The sequence below is a fragment of the Colias philodice genome, chromosome 15 (assembly GCF_061535455.1).
Source record: "Colias philodice isolate Cphi_HAF_F1 chromosome 15, ilColPhil1 Martin Lab GWU primary, whole genome shotgun sequence".
In the NCBI taxonomy this organism is placed as follows: domain Eukaryota; kingdom Metazoa; phylum Arthropoda; class Insecta; order Lepidoptera; family Pieridae; genus Colias; species Colias philodice.
Genome location: NC_143100.1, coordinates 9,858,749 through 9,873,747, shown reverse-complemented (window position 1 = coordinate 9,873,747; position 14,999 = coordinate 9,858,749). Strand labels below are relative to the sequence as shown.

The 14,999-nt window shown below is 35.2% G+C and overlaps 1 pseudogene; it reads right to left on the bottom strand.

The window, feature by feature from the left end:
- Positions 1–558: 558 nt before the first annotated feature.
- On the bottom strand, positions 559–6,544 carry LOC149482471 (uncharacterized; annotated as a pseudogene).
- Between the last annotated feature and the right edge of the window lie 8,455 nt (positions 6,545–14,999).

Sequence of the window (14,999 nt, the reverse complement as noted above, 5' to 3'; positions counted from 1 at the left end):
TATAAAGTTTGAATGTGGTTTGAATTATGTGCGTTTAAAGTGAAATCGAGTCTGCCTAAACGAGTTCGTTACATACAAATAAACAAGCATACAAACACAGGTGAAGCTATTAAACGCGTATTAGAAATAAGTCGAAATAATAATAGCAATTATGCCGCAGAATACAGGCGTTATTTTATTTAAAGCGAGACGAATTAGGTGCAATAAGTGTGATATATGAATGCTCAGTGTGGCTATTAAGTTAAAACCATTTATTTTTTGTACTCTACAAACCATAAATACTTATACATCGCATGCTATAGTCCCTGATTACTTGTAATGGGTGAAATTTTACGATTTTTATGTTCTAATTATTTGTATCACATTGAAATGATGGTGTGGGGTTTTTAGCTCAGTGCTATTAAGTTAAAACCATTATTTTATTTTTTGTACTCTACAAATCATAAATACTTTTACATTAATGCTATAGTCCTTGATTACTTGTAATGGGTGAAATTATACGATTAATTTTTTCGTACTAATTTGTATTTCGTTGAAATGAGAGTGGATGTGGGATTTTTAGTTTATAGTGTACTTTGGTGGTCTTAAATCCGAAAGAGGAGAAGAAGTCCATTGCTGAGGTGAGATCGTGGGTTGCCAAGCGATCAGAAGGTACTGCAGCAAAATGACGCTACCTAATTGAAATTATATTATTTTTAATTTTCTTGTAGCATAACTGAAATTCAACCATGTTTCAATCGTAACTATCCTCAATACATTTCCAATAAGGAAGATATCTTCTATACAAATTTGTCTCAAGGATCATTACTCGTATAGATAACTGCGTAATTCCGGATACATTATTCCTCAATTCATTCAAGTGGGTGGCGTCCGCCATTTATTTATTTTATTCGCGCCATTTGTGTTTTGGTTTTTTATATCATTCCCTTGCATTTGATTTGTTTGTCTGTATTGGTTTTGAAATATAGTAAGTAGATATCTAATAATAAAAAATTGATCGAATTTATATTTATCATTCTGAAGGACGATTAAAATAAACGCAGTATATGGCATGTAACAACATGTTTAAATTTCGTTGTATTTTCTTTCTTTTTTCACTTTACAATAGAGCTAATAGTTCTTTGAATATAGACCCATGAAATCTCGGAACTGCAAATACAAAAAACAATTTTTTTCAATGGACATTATTATTCACTTTTTCTCGTAATGTATGTAATTACTCATACAAGATGGACACAAATCGGATTATAGCCAAAAAGTAAATAACCCAAAAGTACAGGATATACAAATAGTAAATATCCAATCCAAACATTTCATCTTATTAATTGAACAATCCACAATATCCTAAACCAACGGAACGTATAAAACAACGATTCAGCCCTCATCGATCGACGCGTAACTAATTGTTTTGCTGTCGAACATTAACTATGACTAAATCGATTGTATTAATCGACCTACAAAAAGGCATGCTTATAACCTGTCCTATACAATTATGTATTGCATATGGAACTCACACTGAAATTTTATATAAGCATAAGGTAATTACTAAATACTAAGTAATAATGTAATTATGCAATAATTTAATACGCATCTATATTGAATTTTATTTATGTATGCTTCTTCGTACCTACTGTATATGTAATGTCATAAAATTCCTCTTAAAATCCGACTTTGAAGTTGCCATTATATTTGAAATATGTAGAACTTGAATTTGTAATTATATTATTACACACTTAATACTAGTCTATTTTTGATATAAAAAATGTATAACCTTCGTAGAAACATATGAATATAACCCGCTTCCAAATAGTTCTTGCTAAAAAAACAAAAAGCCATCTTTTGTCTTAACAATCAGAGAAAGAGGCATATTTTCATTCGTGTTTAAAATCAGAGAGAAACATTAAAGCTATACGAAGAAGTCTAAGCAGCGAATAAGCAGGGTCATTGCTATAAACGTAATTATCATTACCCCGAATGTTTCATTTCTAATTGTTTAACTACCCTTAGTAATACTGCTCTTCACGGTATTTTAATTTTGTTTAATAATGCGTAGAGAGAAAAGGTTTCGTTTTATATAACGTACATGTTTGCGTTTTCCTTTTTAGTTTTGTTCATAACCTACAGATTGGGAAATCCTATGTTTTCGGTAGATATCACAATTTTTTTTAAGCTATTGCATAGCTTCTATCGCGGGCCTTGAGCGCGGGGACCGAATCGAGAAATTCCGTAACGAAAAAAACTCACGCTCCCCACTCCGACGGACACGGAGGTGTGGCTTGAAGGCATGCTATGCAATAGCTTTACCGCGGCAGTCCCCGAGTGCCACACGTCTTTTTTTCTACTTATCCGACCATTAACTAGTATGAAAAGCAAGTCTTTCAGCGAATCATTTTGACGATTTAAAACATTTTACACCGCAATTAAGTTTTCACAATTAAAATGCAATCTACGCAGAATGACGTCACACTGTTATTATGCTTGGAGTGGGGTTTTTATCGCAGCGAGCGGGTGTGAAGCGTTCCCTTTAATTTTGCAGTTTGCTTCACCTGGTGTACGTTTAACAAGCTTCACTTGGAGTTTGAAAGAAAAACCAGCAACTTTGGCCTATACTAGCGAGTACGGTGTATTGATTCAGAAGTTTCCACGCTTAGTAGGAAAACAGTTGTTATTTTGTGTACACACTAGTGATTTTCTAGAAAGCGGTACCTACATATTATGATGTAATTTTAATATTATATTCAGTTCAAGTTATATACTACTAGCTTCCGCCCGCGGCTTCGCCCGAGTAGTGTTTTGATTAAAGGTATATTAAAGGTATGTTCTTTCTCAGGGTCTAAAGATTGTCCAAATTTCATCAAAAACGGTTGAGAGGTTTAAGCGGCGTAACAGACAGTCAGACAGACAGAGTTACTTTCGCATTTATAAGATTACTAGGGATTCAGGTTATATTGTTATTTCAGATAGAAAATAGCAAACCCTTTTATGTATTTTATTTTTTTTTTTATTTATTTATTTATTTATTTATACAAAACCATTCCTACCATTACAGTTTACCCAATGCGATAGGGAGGTCAAATTTACAATACAATTTATTCATTAATACAAAAAGAAAAAAAAATTACATTAATTAAGATTATAATAGGTATACAACCGCTACAATTATGTTTGATATTCTAGTCAAATATTATAATGATTAATACATTATATATAAAGCTGAATAATTCACTTTTTTTAATAATGTCAAATTTAAAACATATTAAATTAAAAGTTAAAAACTAAATTTAATTCAAAAACGCAATATTAGTACATATATAATATAACAGTATCACTACATTGATTTAAGTACACTTAATACAGTTTTAGATAATTTCCAATTGAAAACATAATATTCCATTAATAGTCAGAAAATAAAATTCATTTATAAATCCAATATTAAAATAATAAAACAATAAAAATACATCAATTTAAATAAAGCCACTCATTTCTCAACAATTTAAATAAGTTGTAAAATCTAACACTGTATAATATGTTAGATTTTGGGACTAGGAGTAAGCAATAAAATTTAAAATAATCTTTGTCAATTCACTCAAATTATTTGAAAAAATGTCAGACTTACTGTGCACCTCATTGACAACATGGATGGCCTTTGTCAAAGGGGCTCTAGACAGTAAATTAGTTCTGGCCTGGGGAACAAGTAAAAGCGGCGGGCTTCGACGCTTCCATACATATGCGTCCGGTACACAGAAACTAATGCTTCGTAAAACTTGCGGGTTCTGGTCTTTGCCCCGTAGTATACGTATCAGTATCAGTGCAAGTTGGCACTCCCTTCGCACTTTTAAATCGTAATATCCTACCATTCCGAGAACAAAAAGAGTAGGATACTGCAAAGGATAATATGGGTACACTGCATAAAGTTTCATGTATAAATATCTTAAAAATTTATTTTGAATTCGCTCCAACATAAACGAATATTTTTGTTCATACGGAGCCCATACAACTGAACCATATTCAAGATGGCTTCTTACCAGTGCATTATATAGTGATTTGATGGTTCCGATATCGGTAAATTCCCGTGATTGTCGCAATATAAAACCTAGGTTCCTATAAGCCTTTTTGCAAATGTTTATAATATGATCAGAGAATGTTAAATCAGAGTTGAAGTATATCCCTAGATCTCGTATTTGAGAGACTCGCTCTATGCAACTCGACTCAATATTATATTGGTGAAGTAGCGGTGTTCGAGTGCGAGTGAAACTCATTACATAGCATTTAGTTGTGTTAAAATAAAGTTTATTGCTCTGACCCCATTGAACAATTCTATTAATGTCGTTCTGTAAAAGTTTACAATCCATGTAGTTTTTCACATTCATGAATAATTTTAAGTCATCCGCAAATAGTAAGCAGGTCCCGTGTTTAATCACTTCCGGTAAATCATTAATCATTAATAAGAATCCAAGAGGTCCTAAATTACTTCCCTGGCTCACGCCTGACCAAGTGTAATATGGTTCAGATAGAAAGCCTTTGTAATCTACATATTGTTGCCGATCTCTCATGTAACTCACAAAGAATTCTAATAACTTTGGGGTGTATCCTACTTCAGCAAATTTTTTTAAGAGGATGTCATTATCGACTGTGTCGAACGCCTTTCGAAAATCAAAATATGCAACATCCACCTGGCCTCCAGCATCCACCGCCGGGATCAACTGAGTCATGAAACTTAGGAGGTTTGTGGCAGTGCTGCACGCTGGCCGGAACCCATGTTGCTCGTCCGAAAGCATTGGTCTGATTTGCTGCTGTATTCGACTATGGAGGGCTGCCTCAAATACCTTCGCAGGTGTCGACAATACAGCCACGGGCCTATAATCTCTTACACTGGATCCAGTTTTATTTTTGGGAACCGGGATGACACGTGTTATTTTCCAACGGACCGGGAAAGTAGCAGATTTTAAACAAATATTAAATATATAGAGAAGGGGTTCGACTAACACTCTGCTGCAATCCTTGAACAGAAAAGCAGGTATACCATCAGGCCCTGCAGAATGCTTTGGCTTCAAATGTTTTAGCGCATCACTTACATCTTTTTGGCTAAAAGCCTCCACATGCACTCGTGCGCAAGATACTCCACTGGTCGCCGCCGCCGCCGCCGCCGCCTTGGCATCTAATCGTGGTGGTACGCTGCTATACACAGACTCAAAAAACTTCGCAAATTGTGCAGCACATTCCCCATCGTCTAAATGTTTGTTATCCTCTATAATGACTGGTTGATTCGGCGTGCCTCGTTTAGACCGGATATATTGCCATAAAGATTTCGGATCCCTTTTGAACTGTTTTTGAATTTTATCCCTATGCAGTTTATGGGCAGTCTCTATTGCTGTTTTTATTCTAGATCTATATGCAGCAAATGCAACATAATCGGTTTTTAGTTTGGATATTTTATATTTTCTATGTAACCTAGCCTTAACTTTAATGTCATGTATAATATTTTTCGTGTACCACTCCGGATATTTATATCTCATATTTGTTTTGAATTGTTTTTTCTTGGGAACACATCTATCAAAAATATCATACACTTTCGCATAAAAAAAATCTAGCGCCTGTTCAACACCTTCCATTTTATATAAAGGATCCCACTCAGTAGACGTTAAAAGTGCGTACATCAATTGAAAATCAGCCTTATAAAAGTTCCATTGTAATCGGTCATTTGTGAACCCGGCGGAGGCGGCCTGGGTGGTGGGGGCGGCAGCAGCGCTCGCGGGAGAAGCGCGCGTGCGCAGCCTCACCGTCAGAGGTGGATGATACGCGTCCGCAGGCACTAAAACTTCATCCGCTGCAACTACCTCAATTCCATCGCTAAAACCCGAGCACAGAACCAAATCCAACTGTCGACCTAAACAATTACATGTTGAATTTTTTTGAGTGAATTGACAATATGTCATAAAATATTCATAATAATTATTTATATTTATTGAACTAGACTACAGATTAAAGTCACCTAACACAATAACTTTTTCATATTTACAACATAATTCCTCAATTTTCTTAAATAATACCATATACTCATTTTCTGAACTACTTGGAGGAATATATACAACACAACATAAAAATAACATTTTATTACCTAAATGTACAGTTGCACAAACCATCTCGAACACGCAGGAGTCTATCGCGACGCCGGGCGCGCGCACCTCACGTAGCTCCAACCGCTGTGTGGCCACGAGAAATACGCCGCCTTGCTTGCGTCCGTCATTGCGGTCGCAACGTAGAATTTGATATCCGGGGGGAATAATTTCTCTATCTTGTATAGACGGACTACACCCAGATTCAGTTACAGCAAAGAGATCTGCATTCAATAATTCAATATTCACTCTAAGTTTATCCAATTTCGTACGTAAACCCCGTGTATTTTGATAGAATATTTCAAACTCAGAACTTGGTTTATTCATTCGCTTTTTTATTGGATTTTCGAAACCAAATCCATTCATTAAATTCAACATTTACAGGCCAAATTTCAGCTTTATTCAATTTATCAAACATCTGCTCCGGTACGCTGATAATAAAAGATACATAATCTCTCTCGATTTTATGTTTGATTTTTTCAATTTTTATAGAAACATCAGGACCACATACCGATTGCACGTAAGAAGTTATGTTTTCAATAGTGGTATTAGAGTGTAAGCGCCACACGTGTAAATGTTTCTTACGTTCAGTGCCCTTCAACGCCACAATTGACTCGTTATTACCTTTAGTCACATAGTTCTTGGTTTGACGTCGCTGAATATTTTTATACGGCATTGATTTAAAATTAGTATCCGCGCTTTGTTCCATCATGTGCTCATCGATTACATCCGATCCATTCATAGATAAAGCAATTTTAATATTTTATGAGGTTCTTAGATAAACGTTTTAATATCTACGGAGATATTGGTTGCAAAATTTAAACTTAATGGATGAGAAGATATAGGAGGAGTACATTCTCTTTGATTGTGAAGTATTATTTTTCATTTAAATTTCATCTGATTATTCTTTACAAGCATGTCGTTGAACAATATTCTGTGCACCATCATACCAGATTTTTATTAAACATAATATCTCCCTAATATAAATCCACGTATGTATAAAATTACAAAAGTTAAGCAAAATAAATTTATTTACATCTTTCGTAAATGTATTTGGCTTCCACACAACCAGCTTAAATCAGCTCTACCTTCACAGATGTAAACAATAAACAAGATGTATACAGTAAATACGGCATAGATATATTATTTGAGAAAATATATTCCTGTAATCACCCAGATTCCCTTTCATTATGATTACTAAGTATATTACTCTTAACTTTTTAAGTGTAGTAATACAAAGTATGTGGTAGAAATAACGCCTAAGAATTAATTTGGAAAGAACTTAAGTGTTATAAACGTACGGCTTTAAAGCCGAAACAAAGATGTAACTAAAACACTTTCATTAACAAAGTACTTACAGTCAAAGTTTATGAAAGTAACACAGCTCTTCCGAATATACCTAAATAGAACTACCTTTATTAACTCCGCCCTGGCAGGATAAGCAATCTCGCCACTTTAATATAACTAGTTGCAAAGCTTAACTAAGTTAAAAGTTTTATGCTCTTAATTATTAAGATAAACAGAAATTTCTTTGAGTTTGCGAGAAAAAATTCTTTATGAATTTCGTTTATGTTAGTCCCGAGAAATAAGTGGTTTCTCAAAGAGCGAATACGTGAATGTAAGGCAGTAGATTTAATTTATGTAGATATAATGTTGGGAATTGTTAAAATATTTGCTCAGAAAGAACGTATTGTAGTCAATTGATACTTGGAATTCAAAGTGAGTCGAATCATTTATGCATCACGTTTATCAAACTTAGTAAACGTCTTTATAATTCGACGCCCCCCGCGAATAATCCGGTAATCGTAAAAGTGTAAATGTTCAGGAAAAATAAAAAACCATTTTTCCTTAATAACTCCATTAAACAACAAGTATCAGAGACTTTTAATATCGCATATGGAAGCTAATTTTTTCAGCTATCTGGTTATTTCAACAAAATTTAAGTAGTCCCAAGGGCTTCGTTATAATTTAGCTGGATTCATTTTACTATACTAGTGTAGGTCAAGCTCTGGTCAGTAATGTCACTTACGATATTGTTCGTGTAAATTTATATTTTCGACGGCAACAGTAAAATCTTGTTGCGCTAATATTCGTGTTATTTGTTTTGTATACTGAACATTTGTAATAATCTATTATTTGGTTATTCGATTGTTTAACAGTAACGTACATTTTATTGTTATAACTATTACTGTTTATTCGAATAGTTTACTTAAGTATTATTTGATGATTATTATAGTATGTTTTATGAAATACAGGACATTTTAGTAAATGAAACAACTTTGGATTGTTTCACAAAACACGATAGTTATTATTATCATAGAAAATAGACACTGCACTGAAAACACGACTATTACACATGATAACACAATCATGAAAATTATACTATGGTCCTATTACAGTTAAAATTTAATCAGAATCCTCATCAGAACCTCACAGAAGGCGAATCCACCGTGACCAGTCAGTACTTGTGTGGTGTGGTGTGTGATGTCTTTTTCGCGACTACCTTGTATACAGCAGCAGCGCTTGGGAAAAAGGGCTTCGTGACTCCGGCCGTTCCTCCTACATCGTATCTCCTATCCCATTCGCTGATCGTATCCTGTCTCAAAATAAGCTTGACGAATGAAACAGGACACAGATCGTAATCCGGTTTCCGGAAAGGGCGGCTCCGACTCGACGGCCGCAATCTTGCTGCCGTTCCTATAGACCCTGAAGACGTGGCTGTTAACCACGTCGGCATAGGCATCTATCAAGCCAAACCCCAGCTCTACCTGCTCTGCCGTATGTGGGTCCGTATCGCGGGTGCCATTCGTTCCATCTCCCTGTCCCTCAACACCGCCGGGTGCAACACACCCCTCTTGATCTCATAAAGCCTCGAAGCTTCGAGTATCCTGAGGTCAAGAGGGAGAATCCCAGCCAACAGCATCGCAGAGTTCAGAGACAGTCCGATATGCTCTGCAGATCTCCTGGGCAAAACCCCGTTGAACGGTGTTAAGCCTCTTTTGGACCCCCATCTTTTCCGCTTTGGGTGCCCACGCTGCTGATGCATACAATATAGTCGGTTATATAACTGCGATATATATAGTCTTAACTACTTGGGGGTTAAGCCCCCAACTTACTTTAGCTGCTCTTGCTAATAGCTTATAACGGGCGATTGTCTTTTTGCAAACGCTCCCGACATGGGCGTTGAATGTCAGGCCGCCATCAATATAGTAAGGGCCAGTATCTTAATACTTTCGAAATATTGGATGTCCACACTCCCCATTACAAGTGGCCTGTCAAATTTTAATTTTCGTGTCGAGAGCAGAGCACATGTCTTGTGTGGCGCGAATTTTAGTTTATTTCTGACACCCCATTCGTCAATTTTCCTCTATGTGCAGTTTGCCTCTACTTCTAAAGCAGTATCTCCATCAAACACTAGCACAATGTCGTCGGCAAAAGCCTGACAAAACACATCCATCTCCTCTAACATCCACAGAAGAGGATCCAGCAAGAGGTCCCACAGGAGCGGCCCACCTATGGAACCCTGCACGCACCCCTTGTTGGTCTCTCTACTCACTTCCACACCCGCATACCTAACTTTCACACCTCTTCCACTCTATATCTGTATCTGCTGATCACCCGCCTAACGTTCCCCGGACACCCAACTTCGGCCAACCGCACCTTTATGGCTGGCCACCAGGCGCCCTTCGAAGGCTCCCTCTATGTCTAGAGATACCACAACAGAAATCTTCTTCTCCTCCCTCTTATTTCTGATGTGGCTCACTAGTCTATAGAGGGTGTCGTCGGTGCTCCTCTGTGGCATGAAGCCATACTGATGGGGGCTTATTTTGGCCAGCAGGTAGAACCTGAGTCGGACGACCAGCTTCTAATGAAGATGAAGATGAAGGTTTCGATGTGGTCTATTCTGATGCCTGCCTCGTTTATCTATCAAACTTTCATCTCTTTTAATTTTTTCTAAGGCTGTGTAAATCATTTGCTCAGTAATAGAAAGAGTGTTTAAAAAAATACCTTGCATACTTGCACTCCATAATGAAAGTAGCGGGAAATCGATTTCTTAATAAAACCCCGAATAAGCCTGTACTAGCACTTAATTAAATAATGTAGAAAACTTTTTACCTGAATAATATCGTAACAACGTTTACTGTCAAATCATATTGATATTATTTTTCGTAAAGATCTAAAACCATATTATTCGTTTCAAATACATTTTAATGTTATTTTATGGAATAAACGCGTAGTTTTTTATATCTTCGTAAATAAAGATAGAAAAATTCTGAAAAAAATTTACATGGTGTATTTTAACTTCTAGATGCCGAAAAACGCATAACATGAAGAACCCCGTAATAGGTCATTACCGGATTATTCGCGGGGGACGTCGAATTGTTTGATATGTTATATTTATTCCACCGAAATGGAAATTAAGTGTGCTTGATTATGTATTTTATTAATTTATGAGAAGAGCATGTTCATAAAATGTATGATATAGGTAAGTAATAGTTATTCGATATTTATAATATAAGACTTGTACTTTCTTATTGATTTTAATTGCTACCGTTATAAGGGAAGTAATTTTTAAGCTATTGCATAGCTTCTATCGCGGGCCTTGAGCGCGGGGACCGAATCCAGAATTTCCGTAACGAAAAAACCTCACGCTCCCCACTCCGACGGGCACGGAGGTGTGGCTTGAAGGCATAGCATGCAATAGCTTTACCGCGACAGTCCCCGGGTGCCAAACGTTTTTTTTTTTTCATTTTTAACCGGCGTGAAGAGTCCAAAACTTTATTTTATAAAACATTGCTCAGATGAATTAAAAGAGATGTGTTAGTCTTCTTTATCACTCAAACTTATACAGAATTCTAATAAATACGCTAATAACACGGTAATTCAATTCAAATGAACATTATTCATATGGATGCGTATGATAAATCATTAGTGTATTCGTATATGATTGTTATGGATTTATGAGCTGTGTTTTATTGCTAGTCATCAGTAACATGCGGGGTCATTAGCCGATACCTTCCGTAAAAATTTCATAAATTGCATAATATGCAAATCTTAATGCAAATAATAATGTTCTGCTATGAATGTTATAATAATAAATGTTTGTATTCTGGTGAACTTAATTTACAATGACTATTAAACTTATACGCAAATCGTAAGTATAAGGAAGAGTAGATAAATTCTTATACTCTTTATTGTAGCTTTACCAATTTCAATGCTCGTTATTTCAGGGAAAATTTATATTGTAAGTTCTAGTTTATTGTGCTCAAACTTAAATTATCTAGACTTAATTTTAGTCGCATGTTACTAACCTCGGCAACATGAAGTCATACAAATCATATTCCATTTTTGATTGAAATATATTATCCATCAATTTACGGCAATAAAATCTCTCCCAAACTTATAAAATGAGTAAGTACTATTCAATGAGTTTACTTGTTTTTAAGAATAATTTTTACATCTCTCTCTCTCTCTCTCTCTTTTCAGCCTTTTTCCGTCCACTGTTGGATATAGGCCTCTCCTAAGGCACGCCGTTTGGCTCGGTCGTCAGCTTTTCGCTGCCATTCTGTACCAGCAATCCTGCGTATATCGTTGCTCCACCTTGCTACAGGGCGTCCTACACTACGTTTGCCGAGTCGTGGTCTCCACTCAATTAATAATAATTACTCAAAATTACTAGTAAAGCGTTATAAACAAGCTACATAAAGATATAGTACAAATTAGAAATTTATTTTTATTTTCCCTTACTGCAAATCGATGCACGCACGAATACCTGTAACCTTGGGTTGAATACTTTATGACGAGAGCCAGTACCGCCATTAATAAACAAAACACAAATCTAATGAATACTTAATGTAGAGAAAAAAGTTAATAGCCAAACATGGCTGCTGACCTTTGTTCTGTCGATAGGTTAGATTAGGCGAATAAATGAATAAAAAATTAATAATTGAGCTTAAGTTTCCATCGCAATTATATCCCAAATTTTATTAATGTCAGTGCAATTTACTATTTGAAATTTTGTTTAATCGAAAATCATATCTGTCTTTCTTAATTTTAGTAGTTTTGTGGAATACAGCAGTAATAAATAAATAAATAGCTTAATAATTATGTCGAGACAATTTTCTCACACGGCACGATCTGGTCCCATACTATAAGCTTTCGCTTGTGTTATGGAAACCAGATGGCTGATAAGCATACCTATATAATTTTAAATAAATACTTATATAAATAATTAACACCCAGGCACAGAGCAAACATCTATGTTCATCACACAAATATTTACCCTGGGTAGGAATCGAACCCACGACCTCTGGCTTGGAGGGCAGGGTCACTACCAACCAAGCTAACCGGTGAGTCAAATTTTTAAAGAGATCACGATAACTTTTAATATAGTAGAGCTTATTCGTTACCGCTACCATAAGTACTTGAATTATAATACAGAGAAGGCTCTTCTTTACAAGGCACATGATCCAATTTATTCAGAACGGCTCTTGCGTAGGTAATACGCCTCTGTTCTGTCAATGGACCCATTACAGTTTAACTTCAAACAAATTTGCTTCGAAAATACGTAATCTATTAAATAACAGCTAGAATACATTTACGGGTTTTCTCTTATATTCAATTATCATGTTTTCCTTTGGAACATCTATTTATAGAATTTTCTGATTACGTGGGCAGTATGTTTGTCTGCGGAGAAAGGGGGAAGGTATTCAGGGTTCAGTTAAAAATAAATATCATGTTTAACCCATTGACCACCGAGCGGCCCGATCGGGCCGCGACACAATAGATTTTCTATTGTGTCTGTGATTCAGGGACTGAGGGATTAATAAAGATATGAGTAGCATTGTAGTCACAAAATAGACTTGAATTATTGAGCGTGTAGTCGTCAGTCATAGGTATGGCAGTTTTTGAAGTGAAATTCTTCTTTAGCGGCGTTGAGCACTTTTTCTGTAATGGGTATAAAATCTTAAACTCGCATCAGGACACGTGACCTGATCGAAAAAGCGTAAGATGGATACCATTCCAAAATATCAAACATGCTCAACGTTAATAATCAAGTTTTCACTTCTGCCGGCACTCCCGGAGTGCAACCCGTCTTTTTTTTCAGAGTTAGTTTATACCATCCATTCTTTTGGATTAAACTGTCATTCACTCTATCGCAAAAAGTGATCATGAAACTTTAATACATAATATTATATTAATGAATGTGATTGTGTTATAATTTGTTATGGCGTATTTAAAATAAACTAAATACTTAAACAAAATAATACGTGATAATACTTCGGTAACTTAAGGTGAAAAACTTTTTAAACATTATCCTACAATAAAAGCATTCTTGGTCTGATAAATGTATAAAGTAGATATCTTGCTGAATCGCATCTGCCAGATACGCCTCACGTCTCGTTCATATTTCATTCTTTTTATTGCCTGATCAATACTTTCAAGTGTGTCAATAATACGTCAATATTTTTACCCTCTTCTCGAAGCTTAATACTTAATTAAACCTCAATGAAAATCAATAGATAAAATAATTATGACTGATCCTGGATACCATTTGAAATGTTATTATTTATTAATAAATTACAATTTAAAGTGTTTTCCTTATTTCGTAGAATATAAATGGTAAAAGATAAATTACTACTAAACGAGAAAGTGCTTTAGTAGAAGTAAATAACACATAATTTTCAATGCGCTAAATATTACATCAGTTCCAGGGCTATAAAATTAAAACTTTTAATACGGAAAACGAACTTATCCATACAGACGAACTTTTACAATTTGTTTACGAGGCATTACGCGCGAGATAAGAAAAACGTCCTCAAAATAAAATTTTAATAAGCGACTTTCGTGCTATTACGGGCTTGTACATTTTCCTCGATAGACTGCCTACGTAACATGTAAATACGTCTCTATGAATTAGGGAAAGCATCTTTCATCTCTTTTCAACACGATTAGATATTCATAAGGCGCCGTCGGGGCCGCCCCATTACTGTTTAGAGCGGCCTACAAACGGATTTCTGTATTTTCCTCGCATGTAAACAAAAAGTTTTGCAACTCTGTTATATTCTGAATCTATAATGCATAACTCTGGGCTGTCCCGCCTTATTCATATTCGTTTAATCGTCAGTTTTCTGGGGTGCGAATACTTGAGACGTGGGGTCCAGACACCCTTTGGAAGTGATATGATAGTTGTTTATGGAGCGATTTAGGTAGGGGAGTGCGTATTATATTACCGAACGTTAGATTTATCCCTCGCTCTACATAAGAATATTACTTCAATAAATTGTAATGGAAATTTAGGAGATGTCTGCGATTTCAATATAGAATACGAAGTATTATTATATTTTATTTGTTTATGCATTTAAGAAATATCTAGAATCTAGATATTACCTATAGAAATACTCACTTAATTGATATTCCCAAAGCAACCCAGTAACATGACTGGCAGTAACAATCCTTGTTTGTTTCCTCTTCCAGCTAGCTTCCAGAAAGCAAATAGCTCATTCGATAAATTGACATCAAGTTTTTTGAAATGGATGAAGATTTGCTACTCCATTTTAGGTTATTAGAAAATTTTGAAAGAAAACGCAAATATTTTTTCAAAACTTTATTATTTTCTTTATAATGTTTATTATACACATAATTTATATCGTGCGTCCGCACAGTCAAGTATTATACGTACAACAAATGTCTATTGTTATTGTATACAATAATAAACTTTTCACATAATAATAACTTGTTATACTAAAGGAGATTCTGATTTACATAGCCGAAGACCAAATACTTATCTTCGTTTAACATCGAGATGAATGAAATACTATCGGACACAAAAATTATATACAATTATCATAGTTATTTTAGTAAATAAAATATTTATATTTA